Raw genomic sequence first — 15,582 nt, 5'->3', positions numbered from 1 at the left:
TGAAACTCTTTTTGCCGCCTGAAATTGACAAAAAGAACAGCAAATGAAAAAAAAAACTTATCCCTAATCTGAAATCCCTACGCATGCCTCTCTCTCTCTCTCTCTCTCAAATCCCTAATCTCTACCAGCGCCTGAACCACACCACAACGGCGGAAAAAACTTATCCCTAATCTCTCATTCAGTCTTTCTCTCATTCGCTCTCCCTTGCTCTTTCTCTCATTCGCTCTCTCACATTCTCTCGGCTTTCTAACCCTCGCGCCATTGAACCACACCACAACCACACACCTGAAGCCTCCCTCACGCCGGTACTCACGCAACTGAAGCACACCACGACCACGCCCGTGCTGTAGTCGTTGAGTCTCTCATCCCCCCCTCTCTGTTTATCTCTCCCGCTGCTATCTCTCCTGCTGGAGCAAGAACCCAGGCATCTCCCTCACGAGTCGCGTGCTTGCTGTCTCTCCTGCTGGAAGCAAGAACCCAGCCATCTCCCTCACGAGTTGCGCGCTTGCTAACTCTCCTACTGGAAGCACGAAACCAGGCCAGAGTATTCGAAACTGTGAGGTAATTTTTAATTTAGATTTCAATTTCATATCAGATCATCAATGTATATGTATATATATATATGTGTGTGTATTTGTGTTGTTTGGCCTTGTTATTCTATTTTACTGTTTCTTAACAGTTTCGTTAGCTCTGTTAGTTTCTAACTTATCCTCTGTATAAAAGGAGCTAATTCCTCTTAATCGGTAAGATCAGTAAATTACCCAAATAAGATGGATTTCGGAAAAAAAGGGGCTTGATTTCTTGGACTTGAGTGAGAACCAGCTTGAAGGTGAGTTTCTAGAAATCCCAAAATCCATCACATTACATTTCTAGCTGTTTCTTTTCTTTTCTTTTTCAGTGTCATTACATTGTTGTTTATTTTAGCACTCTGATAGAGGATGTGTTCAATTTGAAGCAAATGAGGTTGATTGCAATGGATATGAGAGATATAAATTACTGGGACTTTGTTCAAGTAGTTGAACTTTGAGGAATAATGAATATAATTGTCTTTGATTGAGTGTTTTTATTTAAGAGTTCTGTTTTTTTTTTTTTAATAAATTGAGCTCTAAATTTACTTATTTGGGTCCCTTTTTCAACGGTGATTGGGATTCTTGGTTTGGAAGTTGAAACTCTTATTAGAGATTACAATGAATTTGGGAAAGATCTTTTTCGTGGGTTAGTCTTTTCATATAAATTTATTGTTGAAAAAGTGGGTGTTTGACACTTTTTTTTATAGATATTTTGAGGCATATTTTAAAGTGAAACTAAATCCACTATACAATTATTAGTGAAAAAGTCAGAATAGATTTGTGTTCTCCTCACCTCAGTGAATATTTCAACAATATCTTTTTCAAACCAACTTTAATATCATAACTGAGAAATAATTGTTTGTTTAGGAGGTGTTCAGATTATGAACAAAAGTCTGTCACAAGAATTTCACTTTCTGAAAAAGCACTGAGGCCACTGAGTGGTTCATTTTACACAGATATCACGTGACTTCATTTGTGAATGTGTTCAAGTTTTAGTTAACTAATTTTGAGTTGGTATTATGATCAATATACGTGGTTTTATTGTATAATTTGTATTATTTTTTTTGGGACATAGATACATAACTTGAACACTAGGAATAATTTTCATTGTACAAATTTCATACTAATTCAAATGCTATTATTGAGCTTTTGAAAGTCATTTGTGAGCTAAGATGCATAGGGATTTCACTTTGGATTGACTAATGGATTATGCATTTTTTGCCTTTTCTTTTTTCATTGTATTTTCAGTGAATATAATAGACCAATTCTATTGGCCCTGTCAGTTCTATTTTTCATTTAGCATTAATTGCAAATACGGTACAAGGAATTTTTCATGTATGAGGTTCAAGTGGTGGAGCTATTGTTTCTCTTTTCTGTTTTTGACACTCTAACATTGCATATCTTAGTGGCCCTTCAACTTAGTTGCATTTCTGCTTTTGAGCATTTGTATCTTTCATTTCATATGAACATGCTTGCTTTGGTAAAAAAAACTTTGTGAATGTTTAGACATATACCTGCCCCTCTCATATTAGTTAAGCTTTTAATTTGTCTCATTCTTGGTTGACGAATACTTAATTCTTACTTTTTGCACTTTCTATTTATAACTTTGGCCACTGTATTATGACTTAGAAACACTTAGTTAGCTTTGATTTCTATCTTTTGCATGGTTGTTGAAGTAAGTACATCTGTGATGCTGAAAGTTTTCTTAATGTTTTCTAGGATGACATTGTTCTTAATTCTTTGTGTAGGCATGCACTTAGACTCTGATCTAGTGATGTTAAGCTTGAAGGAAATTGGAAAACTCAAGGTGAAATATTTTCATACAAGTATGCTTCATTTATAATCATGAAATTCTTTTATGTATATGGTTTATCTACTCTCAGCATTGGAAGAAATGACCTACTGAGTTTGCTCTTACTTTTGATCCCATCTTTATTTTCTTTGAGACTCAAGTTTTTGGCTCAAGAATTTACACTTAGTTTGGATCAAATTCAAGGTGTTGAGCTTTCTATTTCATCTCTATTCAATTAAGAAATTGAGTGACTTCATATTATTTTCATTTGCTACCTACATATATTTAAGTTAGCCCTTTCATTGAGCTAATTTTAATCAGAAAGTAAGTCAATAAAGAAAATTTTGCTATTATTTGTTCTAAAGTGCATTTTAGTTTTTATATGTGTTAAAAGAACCATAGTTTTGATTGTGTTTTCTAAAGTACTAAAGTACCATTAACTTGATTTAAAATGTATGTTAAAGTGATATTTGATTTATTTTTAATCATTATGTAACAAATTTTCATTACATGACTGGTTATGTTTTATTATTTGACATAATTTTATGTTTTCTTGCATATTGGTTATTTATATTTTCTGTTCTATAATATGTTTGTTTTTTTTTTGCTAGAACTTTTATAAATAAACCTTATATTTTCACATTATGGTTGTGTCAAGATCCTTTAAGTGGGCTTTAATTTGTTGGTTTTCCTTAAAGATTATTTCTTTGGTTTGTGTTGTTGCTTTTGTTTTAAGTGTAAGAATATGGTGCTTAATACTTAATGTTTGTGATTTGAGAATATGGATTTAGATTACCTTTTCTTTAGTCCTTTTGTTGGCTTTTGTGTATGAAATTTGGATTTTACAGATTTGATTTATGCATATTCTATAATATGATTTTATCAGACTTTTATTCATATGAAAATATATAATATTGATTGTATGGGTTTTGATCATAAATAATGAGATTTTTGTTTGGTGCTGTCATATTGCTTATATATGTCTCTATCTCTATATTTTTATTCTCTTTGTAATATAGTTAAAACTTTTTTGGTAGGCTGCCTCCAAGAGAAGAGGCAAAATACTTGGTGTGCAAGCAATCTCTCACGAGAGACTCTTACTTTTGTTTGCATTTTGCAAGAGGTATGCCTTTTACCTTTGTTTTAATATTATGCAAATGTTAGAGGAGTTTGAATATCTTAAATATTCATCCATAGTGAAGTAGGTTCTGAGATTATTGTTGTGTGCTGTGGTGATAACGGAAGGTTGAGAACTTGTGTGTCTTAGTGAAGTAGGATCTGAGAAATTTGTGTGCTGTGGCGAGATAAGGAAGAAAACATGCATGCGTTTTTGAATTAGTTGAATTGATATTGGTAGATGGTTAGATGCTAGTCTAGGGGAAAATGGTGTTTGCTTTTATATAGACTTATCTAGTATAACTATTTTATAATTGAATTGTGTTTGCTTGGTTTGTTTGATGATTGGTACATTAATTAGATTGTTAAAAACATATACTTGTAAATGGTGTAATAATCTTTTTGTATAGTTTTTGAGGTCCTTTTCAGTTGTATTGCAAGCATCTCTGCCCGAGTTGCTTCTCTTTTTAGGGTCCTTTTCCTTCTTAAAGAAACCGAAATATCATTTTGTGTTGGCACTATAACAAAATCGGGTTTTAGAGATGAATTTTTTTCTCGCTAAAGCTTTCTAAATCCTTGTTATATCGAATAGCGATAATGAAATTGTCATTAAACTTCCTCGCTAATACTTTGTCTCTATTGCTGAACTATAGAGAGGACATTTAAAATCCTCGCTATTGCTCAGTAATAGAGAGGAAATTTTAATCACTATTTCATAGAATATTAGGTTGAGAAAAGTAGCAAGAAGGGTTTATGATTAGAGAAAAGGCTTTATCCTCGATTAAAATATAACTTTGATAAAAGAATATACACTTTTTTTATGTGACGACTTCTTGTACAAACAAACTATCTCCTATCTTCGTGATGAGGCACACTTAATTTAATTTTACTTTCCTAAGTATATTGCTGATCATAATCTATGTCAAGAATTTTACTCTGTTTGGTTTCTGAAAATACCAAAACAGAATGTAAACCAAGAACTTGGGACAAGTAGTCTATGATATATTCATAAAAAAAAAGTTCCAATCAAATAAAAGTCATGAAATTAGCTTGATACTTTTGAGTTTGAGAACTTAGGATGGTAGTGATCCCCATTCATATGTGTATATATAACCAATAGTCTTTGATAAGATGTATAGGACAGATATATCTATTGCATTGAAAGGAATGGTCAAGACTATAGCGAAAATTAGCTAGAAGGGGTCAAGTGAGGTATAGTCCTTGTGGAATCACATGGTATTGTCTAACCAAATTTGTAATAAGATGTCTTAGGCATGTCTAATATCTGAAGGGACACATTTTCATATCAAAATTAGAGTAGCCATAACCATTTAAAATCATTATCTTCTCTTCCAATCTTACTGATGCATAATAGGACATGTTATTATCTGCTAAAATTATGCTTATTGAAGGCTATTTTTCATTATTTACAAGCTGTTTTTTGTCAAAAAAATGTAGAGATATATTTTTCAATACCAATATCATTTGTCTTGCCACAAAAGTCACAGCCTCTTTCTACACAAATAAATCATAGCACTAACAAAATTTGGTAGAAAACAATGTAGATCATACTCTTTACCTTCTCTTTTAAGATACAAGAAATTGTTTGACAAAGTTGTAAATAGAAATTGCTCATTTGAATTTATATCTTAGGAAGAATTATGTCTTGGTGTGATATTTATGTTTTGCTTTCTATCTTCATCTAAATAAATATATAAATATAATTGAAATTTGTAACGGCCACAGAAGCCTATGAATAAATAAATCATAGCCTAAATGGTTGTTCACAAGTGTTTATTTGTTTCATTTGTTCCGAAGAGTAATTTTTCTACTACTGTTTGTTCTCTTATCACTTTCTTTAAACATTGCTTTGTAAGTATGCTCCTACTAATTCTATGTTGGCATTGAAAACTTTTGTGTCCAATAATTTCTCTTGATTCTAATTAAGAAACAAGGTTCCATTCATATAAAATTCATGGAAGAAAATTTCCAATGAAATCTTTGATTAAACCATGAGAAATTTTGAATGATTTATATCTTCACTTAATTAGTTCTGTTTTGCTTAAAGCCAATTTTTATCAAATAATATCTCTTGTACCAGCTTCAAAATCCATTGACCTTTTATTTGATTACTTAGAATTAATCATGAATGCAACGAATGAATGTTGATCATAGAGCCATTTTAGATCCCTGATAAGCCCCTCAAAGAAAAACATTGATTCTAATGAATGTTTCTTTGATATTAGTGGTTCACTAAACATTTCATTACCTGAAATACTATCTTAAGTAAATTATTTATAACTGTATTAGTTTGTAAATTCTATTATCAAGACAGAGACCAAATAATATACCATGATAAGGATTCTATGTCATATTTTTATGAAAAAAATTCTAATACATTTTTTCTCTACAATTTCTTGCCCTTCTTTCCCTGCCCCACCACACCAACTCAGAACAATACAATTGCAATTAGATGTGTTAGGCATGTCCCATATCCACAGGGACACACATTTTCTTATCAAAACTAAAGTAACCCTTGCCTGAATGTTTTCTAGCAGTGTTCACATTTTAAATCAAAGTTCAAGAAGCTTAATAATCTCAACTCAAGTAATTAGGTCATTATTCCTTAAAAGGAAATTATTTCATCAAAATATACCATAAGTGAATGAAACAGTACTAGAATTTTTTGGAATATATAACTTTAAGTAAAGTGTAGTAAACTTCAGAAAGTAATGGAAGAGAACGTGAACACATAGCTCTCAAAATTAGTGGCTAGATCATTTTCTAAACCATTTTCTTTCAGGGTCATCTAAAGTGAATTTGATGTCTTTGAAACAAGATTACTTGGAATGGAGAATGTTACAATGTACCTACATTTGGACTACGTTTTTATTTCTTGACGGTGGAAGAGCTGTGCAGGTAATATTCTCCTTTGTGTCTTCTACCTCAACCACTTGAATCATATGGTTGAGGCCTAGTTGTAATCAACAGCTATTCTAGAGCTTGGATGTAAAATCATAATATCCAAATCTGCATTTTAGGTGCAGCCATGTTTTGAACCCTGTGATTGTTGTAGTGGGTGGCAAGTTTCTTGACAAAACAGTCTTCAAGATAACCCATAAATCTAAATACCACCATTCCAATGATTATATCCACATTATTATGCACTCTAAATATTAGTTGACCATTTGTTTAATTTGAGTGCAAGCTTTCTCCTTGGGCCTGCATATAAGTTGAAATTGTATTATGAATTTAGTTGGGAAATTATTTTAGAAATTCCATGTTTGAGAAACGTACATATTTCTCTTTATAAGTCCTCTTAGAAGTATCATATTAGAATTACTTTAATTTGTAGAGCATTTGTCACAATCTATTTGCATGTATCCACAGGGCGCTTTTGGAAAAAATGCTTTAGTTGGATTTGGTTTGACAACTTACACAATGCTTGGATTAGGAGTGGTAATATCTCTTTGAACCTTACCATAATGATTTTACTTTGGGTATTTGTCTCTATTAGTCTTTGAAAAATACTCTACTTATTACAATTTAGCAGCTTAGTCCCTAAAATTTTAATATTTTAGTAATTAAGTCCTTTTTACTAACAAAATTGAATTTTTTACTGAATAAATTAGCAAGAATTATGCAGATTAAGAATTTATCTTTGACTTCTATCGTTGTGCTTAGTTTATGCTTTGTACTCTTTGTGGTGTTTCATATATAATCTCAACAGAACAATACCTTCACTCTATTGTGACATTTTAATTAATACAAGGCAATTTGGTTCTGTTTTTTTTTTTTTTATAAAAGCCCTAGAATTACCACTTTAAGTAATTGCTGGTGTGATTCCATTATTACACTCGAATATTACAGGTGTGTAGATGTGACTGGAGCTTACAGTGCTCTAAAGACGGAGCTTAACATAAGCTTGACAGCAACATGCCTTTTGTGGACTACAACTGGCTTTATTGCAAAGAGGATTACACATGGACCTGTGGAAGAAAGGGAAACAAGAAAGGGAAACAAGAAAGGGAAACAGGTATATGACGAGTGCACAACAAATGGACTCACAACAAAGACAAGTGCACAAAGGATGATGAATTGAAGGATGGAGCAAGTTTCGTGCATGGTTTACTTTTGTGTATCTTGTAATTTTTTGTTTTTCATTTTTGAAGTAAAAAATGTTCGAGATTATAATACTTTATTATGTTATGCTTTCAAATTTAAGTTAGAACTAAGATCTCATGAAATAGACACATTTAGAGTTTGAATTAGTTATTGTTTAATGTAATACTTATGGTTTATCAATCTATTGAGAATTATATTTTATGATTAATTTTGATTTTTTTTTATCAAAATACAATAATGAAAATCTTTTAATTAAACAAAAAACTTATAAGTACCATTATCACAATAAAAAACCTTAATATGTTATGATTTAGAAACATATTATAAGCGTAAAAAATCGTTATGGTTTATATAATATAACAAACTAAAAATGTTATCAAAATAATCAAATGTAACAGTTGAAAAGTGTTATGAAAAAAGTACAAGATTAAATTTCAAATTTATAACCAAAAACTCTATCTAAATGTTATTATTTCAATATTATAGCATCTAAAAATGTGTTATTGAGTAGTTTAAGATAACACCGAACATAACATTCAAAAACTGTTATAGAAAAGACTGGACTTTTAATAACAGGGGCTATGTTAGCATTTTCAGAAGTGCTATCAATAGTCCCAGATAGCAGTTTTTAAGTGTTATGAATACTGTTTTTTCTTGTAGTGATTGATAGAATGGTATTAAGCCATGTAAATTGTAAACCAACGGCCTAAGCGTGCCGCGGTTAACTTGTGCAATTGGCACGACTCGGACACTGGTATCCGTGGACAGCTTATTATGCACTGAGCTCGGTTTAAGCGGGCCGGAGTCAGTGGGTTAAACAGAGGGTGCGACCTAAGGTGTCGACCCTAGTATTTGTGTTAATTGATTATTATATTTGGCTATGTATGTGCTTAATGAGATTGTTGAGTAATCTGAGTATAGCTGAGGTTATTTGTACCTTGAAGTATGTTTATATGCTGTGGACTGAATATCTGAACATGCTCACTGGAATGTCTGTTTAATAATGTTGTTTGTACTGTGTATGTTGTTTTCTTGCTGGGCCTGGGCTCACGGGTGCTGCGTGGTGCAGGTAAAGGCAAGGGCAAGGTCGATCAACCTTGATTGGAGAGCTCTGCAGGGTGAATGTACATATCAGGCCACTCAACCGCCACGGTTGAGGAGATTACATGGACGAGAGGACTAGAACCTTGTATTTTGCCTTAGTATGGCTGATGTTTACTCTTAACTGTTGAATTTTGTAAACGAACTTTTAAACACTGTTGATTTTGGGGATCCCTTCTGTAAACAATTTATAACTTATGAAATGTATCTTTTGAGGCCAAAATGTCTTTTAGCCCTAGAACTCTTTAGTTAGTGACACGTTTTGATTAAATGACTTGGTTAGCGAGTCTCATACCTTTATAAATACACAGTGTAGCGGTCCTGGCTATCCAGGGCGTTACAAGTGGATAGTAGGTGTAACATCCTGCTAATTAGGGTTCGTTACCATGTGTGTTTAAAATTAGTGTTGGACTCGCTAGACAAGTCATTTGGGCTAAAACATGTGATTAAGCCACTAAGGGTTCAAGTATTAAAATTTTTGGTCAATAAGTAAAATTTTCCATTACACAAAACTTTAGTCTTTACATGGGATCCTGAAACACAAGTTTAAAAGTTGGTTACAACCCAAAGATTACAAAAAAAGCTAGCCTAGGCGGCAAAATGGGGTCCAACCATAGGTCGCCTATGATATCCAGGCCGTGGCGGTCGAGCGGACTGCATAAGTACACATCACCGCTATCGCTCTCCAACTCATGGCTGGACAAGCTTCTTTTTACACTTATTTGCATCACAAAGCACCCGTGAGCCAAAAGACTCAGCAAGAAAACATATTCAAACAATTCACGGAGTAAAACAACAGACTTAGTTGTAATAACTGGAACTAAGCATAAACACTATACAGATCAGCAGCCATAGGGTTACACAAGTGCGTGTTGCACTCCCTTTTATTCATATGGCATCCGAGCCAGTCAAGTACTTAGTGCCCTCCTGGGATGGCCCAGCCATACACAGGCATAATCATTACAATACATTAAAATAGATATACACATGCATAATCATAATCATGCGCATTTACAGGGCCAATGCCTAAATCAAGACTATGTCCAACATTTGGGCCAAGCCCTAATCATGTATATCACATACTGGATGCAATTTTCTTACCTTTGGCTCAAGTACAGGCTACCAATGAATGACCCTCGAGTAAGATCCCGGTTCCGAGCCCCTAGCGATGACCTAGTCACAACCATGATATAGGATCCCATCAATAAAGAGTAAATAAAGGCTTCCGGACCGAGTCCTAGCCTCTGGGACATCGAATTCCACTAAACCGGGTAGTAGGATCGATCTCGAGCCCTTAGGGTTGAGTTCCCGCACTCAAAACAAAACCCCTTAAGCACCGCAGCCCCCAAGCCCCTATGTCGCGGCCCGCCCCAAGACAGAGGCTCAGCCTCCCTTTTTACTAAACACGTGCTGCGGAGCACCCTCGCGACAGAGCCCTTTCTTGACCCCCTGGGTTCAAGAGGGCCGCGAAACCCCAAGAACAGGGCCGCGGCCCGACCCTTCGAACCCAGAATTCTTGGGTTTTCCTTTATCCAAACCCAATCAAAATCACCCCAAATCAAAGCTAAAGCCTCAATTCAATCCCCATAACAGATTTAACATTTTTCCAGTAACAAACCCAACCCAAAACTTGATGGAAAACTCATCAAACAATCCAAATCAATCTTTGAACCCTCTCACATGAAAGCTCTAAACTTTCTACAGAATTCAATATAATTGACATAGAAATATTAACTGAGATATGCTAAACCCTAAACCAATTCCCAAACTCAGCCAGTCCAATCCTTCAAGCCCTTAGTCTAGAATCCTCCAAATTTCCTTAAACCTCCAAGCACCACAAGAGGGAGAGAGAGTCGAGAGATAGGGAGAGAGAGAGTTGAAATATTCTGTTTCCTTCTAAGTGTTTCTAAAGTCTCAGCTGCCTAAGACTCAACTTAACCCTTTGCCAAAAATTCCTCAATACTATCTCAAATCCTCTACTGTAATCAAGGGCAGTTTCGTCAATTGCCACTTCCCTTGGTAAACCCTGGTAATGTGCTAAGGTACCAAAATACCCATAGGCTCACCTCGAGCTGGGTATTTAACCCCGTTATGACCTTTCCGCTAACTTGCTCACTAGGATCGCCTCGTGCTGAATAACCCAAATGTATTCGCATAATAATGTGGTCTCAATCATACACACACATATTCAAAATTATACCCTCAACCGGTCAAAATTACTAAAATGCCATTCTTATAAGAAACGACCCACATGCATATCTAATATTTCTAAACATGCAAGCATAATTATATTATAATATAATTCACATAATGACATGCTCATAATACATAAGCACACAATTAAAACAATTATTGCCTCCCGACCCCCTAATCCAGGCACTAAGACACATTAGGAAATTTGGGATGTTACAATAGGGAGTTGTCAGTGGACCTAATTGAGTTAGCTATGGAGGAATTTGATATGATTTTGGGCATCGATTGGTTAGCCAAGTATGGAATGACTATTGATTGTAAAAGGAGGATGGTAACTTTTGAACTTGAGGGTGAGGAGTTGTTTGTGTTTGTGGGTACTGTGAACATGCCTCACATTCCTATGATCTCGACACTGAAGGATAGAGACCTATTGCAAGGAGGTTGCACATGATTCCTAGCTAGTGTGGTGGATACCACCAAGGTTGTACCAGTTGGGCTAGAGGAGACCAGATTGGTTTGTGAGTTCCTAGATGTGTTTCCAGAGGATTTGCCAGGGTTGCCACCACATCGAGAGATCGATTTTGTTAATGAGTTGGCACCAGGGAAAGAACCAGTATCTAGGGCACCTTACAGAATGGCACCAGCAAAGTTAAAGGAATTAAAGATTCAGTTGCAGGAATTACTTGATTTAGGATTTATTAGGCATAGCTTCTCTCCATGGGGTGCACCAGTGTTGTTTGTCAAGAAGAAGGATGGATCATTAAGGATGTGTATTGATTACTGAGAGTTGAATAAACTGACCATTAAGAACAAGTACCCTCTGCCTAGGATTGATGATTTGTTTGATCACTTGCAAGGCAAGACAATGTTTTCAAAGATTGATCTTCGATATGGTTATCACCAGATGAGGATCAAGGAGAAGGATATCCCAAAGACAACTTTTCGCACAAGGTACATGCATTATGAATTATTGGTTATGTCTTTTGGATTGAACAATGCCCCAGCAACATTCATGAATCTGATGAACATAGTGTTCAAGGATTATTTGGACAAGTTTGTGATTGTCTTCATCGATGATATTCTGGTTTACTCTCAAACAGAGGCAGAAGATGAGTTGCACCTTCAATTGGTACTACAGAGGTTGAGGGAGCACAAATTTTATGTTAAGTTCAAGAAGTGTGAGTTTTGGTTGCCTCAAGTGACATTCTTAGGTCATATTGTGAGTAAGAACTAGATTATGGTGGATCTGGCTAAGATAGAGGCAGTGAGGGATTGGCCAAGGCCAAGAAGTGCTTCAGAAATTAGAAGTTTCCTTGGGTTGGTAGGATACTATAGGCATTTTTTTGAAGGGCTTTTGGGATTGCAACACCATTGACAGAGTTGACATGCAAGAACTTGAAGTTCATTTGTTCTGACAGATGTGAGAACAATTTTGAAGAGTTGAAGTGACAGTTGATCACTGCTTCAGTAATGAGTCTTCCTTCAGATCAGGAGACATTTTTGGTTTATTGTGATGCATCGAGACATGGGTTAGGTTGTGTTCTTATGCAAGTTGGGAAGGTGATTGCTTATGCTTCATGATAGCTAAAGGATTATGAACAACGGTACCCTACTCATGATTTAGAATTGGCAACGGTGGTGTTTATACTGATGGTGTGGCGACATTGCTTACATGGAGAGAAGGGTGAGATTACACCGATCATAAGAGTTTGAAGTAATTCTTCACACAGAAGGACCTGAATATGAGACAGAGACGTTGGTTGGAGTTGGTGAAGGATTATGACTGTGAAATCCTCTACCATCTAGAGAAAGACAATGTGGTAGCAGATGCTTTGAGTCGAAGAGGTTCGGGAAAAATGTTTAGTTTGAAGCAGATATCAAGGTAGTTGGCAGATGATATGACTAGAGCTGGGATAGAGTTTGTTATGGGTAGATTAGCCAACATTACTTTTAAGTCTACACTCCTTAAGAGGGTAAAAGAAGCTCAGAGGAATGATTCTTAGAGAAGCATCAGGATGACGTCCTAGCTGGAGTGGCTAAGGAATTTACCATTTATGAGACCAAGATGTTGAGGTATGAGGATCAAATTTGTGTTCCAATGGATGCTGGTATTAAACGAGAGATTTTGGTTGAGTCTCACACCACTCCCTATTCATTTCACCTAGGCACCACGAAGATGTATCATGATCTAAAATCTTTGTACTGGTGGCCAGGGATTAAGAAAGAGGTAGTTGAGTATGTGGCCAAATGCCTAACTTGTCATCAAGTGAAGCTGAACACTAGAGGCCAGCAGGGTTGTTACAGCCTTTGGGTATTCCTGAGTGGAAGTGGGAAGACATCACTAGGATTTTGTCACGGGATTGCCTAGAACGATGGGGCAACATGACTTGGTATGGGTGATTGTAGATAGATATACCAAGTCATCTCACTTTTTGCTTGTGAGGACAAACTATGTCACGGATTAGTATGCTGAGTTGTATGTGAGGGAGGTCGTACATCTCCATGGGGCTCTGAAGTCTATAGTATCAGATCGGGACCCCACTTTTACCTCTAAGTTATGGGGAGGTCTGCAGAAGGCTATGGGTACATAGTTGAAGTTCAGTACAACTTATCATCCTTAGACTGATGGGCAGTCTGAGATGATGATTCATATATTAGAGGATAGGCTACATGCATGTGTATTGGATTTTAAAGGATCCTGGAGTAAGTATCTTCCCTTGATTGAGTTTTCCTACAATAACAGTTACCAGTCGACTATTGGAGTGGCTCCGTATGAGATGTTGCATGGTAGGAAGTGTAGATCACCCATCCATTGGGATGAAATGGGAAAAAGAAAGTATCTGGGTCCTGAGGCAGTCCAGAAGACTAGTGAGGCTATTGAGAAGATTAGAGCTCGAATGCTCGCATCACAAAGTAGACAAAAAAGCTACTCGAATAAGAAGCGCATAAGCATAGAGTTCTAGGTGGGAGATTGTGTCTTTCTCAAAGTTTCACCGCTGAGAGGGGTGAAAAGGTTTTGGAAGAAAGGAAAGTTGAGCCCTAGGTTTGTTAGACCTTTTCAGATCTCGGAAAGGATTAGGCAGGTAGCTTATAGACTGGCTGTGCCTCCAGCTCTGTCGGGAGTTCATGACATATTCCACGTATCGATGCTACAGAGGTATGTGTCAGATACAACACACGTGTTGAGTTATGAGAATCTGGAGTTGGATCAAGACTTGTCCTACGAGGAGAGGCCGATACAAATTCTAGAAAGAAATGATAAAGTCTTGAGGAACAAGACCATTGCCTTGGTAAAGGTGTTATGGAAGAACAACAAGGCAGAGGAAGCGACTTGGGAGCTAGAGTCGGAGATGCGGGATCAGTATCTCGAGCTTTTAAGGTAAATTTTGAGGAAGAAATTTCTATTAGGAGGGCATAGTTGTAACGCCCCAAAACTCCTAATAAGGTTTAACACCTTGGTTAGTGTGCCAGGAGGGCATAATTGGAATTATTGCGAATTATGTGATTTTAATTGAATATATATATGTGATTATGTGAAATATATGAGTTATATTATGATATGATTGTTTATGCATGTTTATGTGTATTAAACGTGTTTAAAGACCCGTTTTTGTTAAACAAAAGGGGTATTTTCGTAATTTTGACTCCTTGATGGTATATTTGTGGTTTATTGTGCTATGTGCTTAAGACCACATTATTATGTGGATATATTTGCATTATTCAGCGTGTGTGGGTCCTTTTGAGCATTTTAGAGGAAAAGTCACAACAAGGATAAATGCCTAGCTCGAGTCGCGGCAAGGGGTATTTTAATAGTTTGAGATTTATTGGCAATGAAATAAGTGGTGGAAAGATTAGGTTGGGGGAAAATGGATTAATTTGGTAATTAGTGGTATAATTAGAACTTTATAGGAAAATGACGATATTGCCCTTGAGGTTTGTTAAGAAGGGTATCAATGCGAAGGGTATATTGGTCTTTTGACCATAGGAATAGAGAAAAGACTAAGTGCTGAAGACTCTTGTACATTCTAAGTCCTTCTCCTTTTTCTTCTTGGGAAAATCTTCTTCAACGCTAGGGAGCACACCAAGGTCTTAGCTTTATTTAAGCTTGGATTTGAGGATTTCTTGAAGAATTGAGCCTCAAGAAAAGTAACAACAGCTGCCAACCAACCATAATCCCTAGGAATTTCGAATTCATGATGTAATAATTCTTTTCTTTCTGTTCTTCAAGTTCTAGGGTAGAGTTGGGGATTTTTAGTTTTGTTTCTAGAATCCGTGACCCTAAGCTGTGTTTATGGGTATATGGATGTTAGAAACATGAAAAAGGATTTATTTAACACTTGAAATTGATTTAAAAACCAAGTATTTGGATTGAATTTTTCAGAATTTGGAAAATTGGGGCTTTGGAACCCTAAAGTTCAAATTGTTAGCTATAGGTTGTAATTGAAGGTGTTTTTGAGTTCAAGAGGTTGTATGATGATTGTATAACTGTTTTGTGGCTTAATTTTGTACATGTAACTGATTGGGATCAATTTAGATTGAGATTTAGAGTTGGGAAAAACGAAGAAAAATGAAGAGAAAAGCTCTCTGACTTGCGTCGATCGACCGACCCTGGGCACCCGATCGACCGGTTTGTGGTTTGGCAAGCCTAGCCGTTTTGGCCAGACGATCGACCAGCCTATGCTGACA

The 15,582-nt window shown here is 35.8% G+C and overlaps 1 long non-coding RNA gene across 2 annotated transcripts; it reads left to right on the top strand.

The window, feature by feature from the left end:
* Positions 1–503: 503 nt before the first annotated feature.
* On the top strand, positions 504–7,410 carry LOC133829733 (uncharacterized). Of its 2 annotated transcripts, none has more exons than XR_009891860.1 (5): positions 504–561; positions 724–829; positions 2,318–2,376; positions 3,399–3,484; positions 7,348–7,410. It is a non-coding gene; the product is annotated as an uncharacterized LOC133829733 (long non-coding RNA). The 2 variants fall into 2 exon arrangements; XR_009891857.1 differs by lacking the exon at positions 7,348–7,410 and adding an exon at positions 6,281–6,678.
* The last annotated feature ends 8,172 nt before the right edge of the window (positions 7,411–15,582 follow it).

This window comes from Humulus lupulus, chromosome 1, assembly GCF_963169125.1.
Source record: "Humulus lupulus chromosome 1, drHumLupu1.1, whole genome shotgun sequence".
Lineage (NCBI taxonomy): Eukaryota > Viridiplantae > Streptophyta > Magnoliopsida > Rosales > Cannabaceae > Humulus > Humulus lupulus.
Note: the sequence above shows the minus strand (reverse complement) of the source record. Positions and strands in the feature narration are given on the sequence as shown.